Raw genomic sequence first — 2,992 nt, 5'->3', positions numbered from 1 at the left:
CTCGTATGAGAGATGCTTTGGGTTGGAGCATTCTTTGATAGATATGTGTTTGTGTGTATGCATATGGATATGTTGTCTATTTTTAAATAAGCTTTATGTATTTATTTATTTAATTGAAAAGCAGAGCAACATACAGGAGAGAGAGAGGGAGAGAGAGGGAGGGAGAGGGAGAGAGGGAGAGTTGGAGGGGGAGGGGGAGGGGGGAGAAATCGTCCATCCACTGTTCACTCCCCAGATGCCCACAACAGCCAGGGCTGGACCAGGCCAAAGCCAGCAGCCCGGAATGCCCAACAGGAACCCAACCACTTAAGCCATCATCTGCGGCCTCCTAGAGTGCACGTTAGCAGAAAGTTGGAATCAGAAGTGGAATGGGGACTCAAAGCCAGGCTCTCCCCTAAGGGATGCAGGCACCTAAAGGGGCTTGCTAATCACTGCACCTAACACGCACTCCAGCCGAGCACCTGTTAGCCTTCCAGGAGAGTTAAACCTCTAAGCCATTAAAACCCCAGATGAAAATTACCTAAGTGGCCAAATAATTTTCATAAAACTCATGGCACATTATTCTATAGGAAATAGGAGGGGACTTCTAAAGACTCACAGAAAAAATAGAATAAAAATAAATATTTTTGCATGCAAAAAATGTTTGAAATCCAGCACAGTCATTTCATAACATCCATTTCCCTTGAAGTTTGTGCAGACCCCTCATATTCTCCACTCTCCACTCTGCGCCTTGCTCGTTTACTTCCTCCTGTGCGTGGTTACCCAGTTTCCAAAGCACACAGCAAAACCAGAGGGTGAAAGCATAGACAAGGGGAGACGGCTGTCATTTTAGGTTGGCAGCTACAGTAAGTGACAGCTGGCTGGCAGGGGAAATGGAGGAAGATACTTCTAAAAAGCCAATAAAGGGGGAAGGACATTTGATGCATTGGTTAAACTGAGCTTGGGACACCCACATCCATTGGGGAGTGTCTGGGTTCGAGTCCCAGCTCTGCTTCCAATTTCAATTTCTTGCTAATGCTCACCCTACGAAGCACCAGATGATAACCCAAGTGCTTGGGCTGTTGCCACCCACACAGGCAATATGGATTGAGTTCTGGGCTCCTGCCTTCTGTCTGGCTCTGGCCAGGCTATTGCAGCCATTTGAGGAGTGAATCAGAAGATGGGAGATCTCTCTCGCGCTCTCTCACTCTCACTCTCTCACTCTCTCACTCTCTACCTTTCAAAGAAATTAATTAAGAAATTAAAAAAAAAAAATCCAGAGACCTAGGAGCTCAAACCCAGGAGATCCAGAGTAATTTAGTACCAGAGCAAGCAACCCAGTGTGGCCCTGCAGTCATCACTCTGCTGTGATAACTGACATGGGCTCCTCTAGTGTTGGAGACAGAAAGATACCCGTAGGATCTAGTCCAACTCTCCCAATTTACAGATGAAGAAACAGAGGCCGCAGGATGCACTGGGAGCCCCTGTGCAGGATCGCGGCTGGTTGCAGTGGTGCAACAATGGGAGCCAGACCCTCCTGACCCCAGGGGCCAGCTTTGTCCTCCCCACCCCGCCTCAGAAGGATTTCGTGTCTCAGTTTGAAAAGGCAATGAAGGTTTTCTCCTTTCCTCCGCCATCGCCATGTCTTCTCACAAGACCTTCAGAATCAAGAGGTTCCTGGCCAAAAAACAAAAACAAAACCGCCCCATTCTGCAATGGATTCGGATGAAAACTGGTAATAAAATCAGGTATAACTCCAAGAGGAGACATTGGAGAAGAACCAAGCTGGGTCTATAAGGAATTGCACTTGAATGGCGTGCTCATTTCTTCTGTCTCAATGTCACAACGTCACTATCACCACATCAAGTTGAAGATGTCACCATCATCTGGACAGCTGGACATGTTTGATTAGGGCTGTGACCAGTGGGCTGGTTCAGTAATAAATATGTGATCCCTTTTGAAAAAAAAAAAAAAAGAAAAGAAAAGGCAATGAAGGACTAAGCACTGAGAGGCTTTCATGACATAGTGCTTGAGTTGGCTCAGTAGAGAATTAAATGAGATAAAGCATAGAAAATTCTCTAAAATTCTCATAACTATTATTATGATTTTTTAAAATATGAAATATGAAAGTGAGAATTTTAAATAATATTTTAAATTATTTTTGCTGCATCAGAAATTTTTCATGAAGCAATCAATTGCTAGGTGTCAAAAGGTTATCATCAGAAAGATCTCCCATATGTACCCTGATGAAAAAAGTACTCCAGGGGCCAGTAATGTGGCATACTGGGTAAAGAGGGCATCCCATATGGGCGACATCTCATATGTTGCGGCCATTTGGGGAGTGACCCAGCAGATGCAAGACCTCTCTCTTCTCTGCCTCTGCCTCTCTGTAACTCTGCCTTTCAAATAAGTAAAGTAAATCTTTTAAAAAATAAAAGAATCCATGACCATACAAGATTATACATATAAATAAATATATATAATCTTTCCTTTAAATATTACACAAAGGTTAGCAGCTTGACCACTTTGATTTTCTTCTTTGCTTATGATTTATTTATTCATTTATATAAGAGGCAGAGTTAGAGACAGTGAGAGGCTGAGACAGAGAGGTCTTCCGTCCTCTGGTTCACTCTCCCCATGGCCACAACAGCCAGAGCCGGCCCAATCTGAAGCCAGGAGCCAGGAGCTTCTTCCACATCTCCCATGCCAGTGCAGGGGCCCAAGCACTTGGACCATCTTTCACTGTTTTCCCAGGCCACAGCAGAGAGCTGGATCCGAAGTGGAGCAGCCAGGACTCGAACCTGTGCCCAGATGAGATGCCAGTACCCCAGGCAGACTTAACCTACTACACCACAGCACCAGCCCCTTCTTTCAGTTTTAAATATAGAGTATTTCTCTATTTCCTCAGAAAAGGCTGAGCTCTTATTTGCAATTTCATAAGCACTAAATAGTGAATTTCTATGGGCCAAGTCATTGGCAGAACAAGACTCTGCAAAGTGAATCTAACCAGGCT

General features: G+C 44.6%; 1 pseudogene across 1 annotated transcript; it reads left to right on the top strand.

Annotated features, from left to right (window-relative positions):
- Positions 1 to 1,619: 1,619 nt before the first annotated feature.
- Positions 1,620 to 1,966, top strand: LOC149124515 (large ribosomal subunit protein eL39 pseudogene; annotated as a pseudogene). Its single transcript, XR_016212742.1, has one exon. The product of XR_016212742.1 is annotated as a large ribosomal subunit protein eL39 pseudogene (transcript).
- The last annotated feature ends 1,026 nt before the right edge of the window (positions 1,967 to 2,992 follow it).

This window comes from Oryctolagus cuniculus, chromosome 9, assembly GCF_051225735.1.
Source record: "Oryctolagus cuniculus isolate XC-2025 breed Fujian yellow rabbit chromosome 9, ASM5122573v1, whole genome shotgun sequence".
Taxonomy (NCBI): domain Eukaryota; kingdom Metazoa; phylum Chordata; class Mammalia; order Lagomorpha; family Leporidae; genus Oryctolagus; species Oryctolagus cuniculus.
This window is presented reverse-complemented; position numbering and strand designations above follow the sequence as displayed.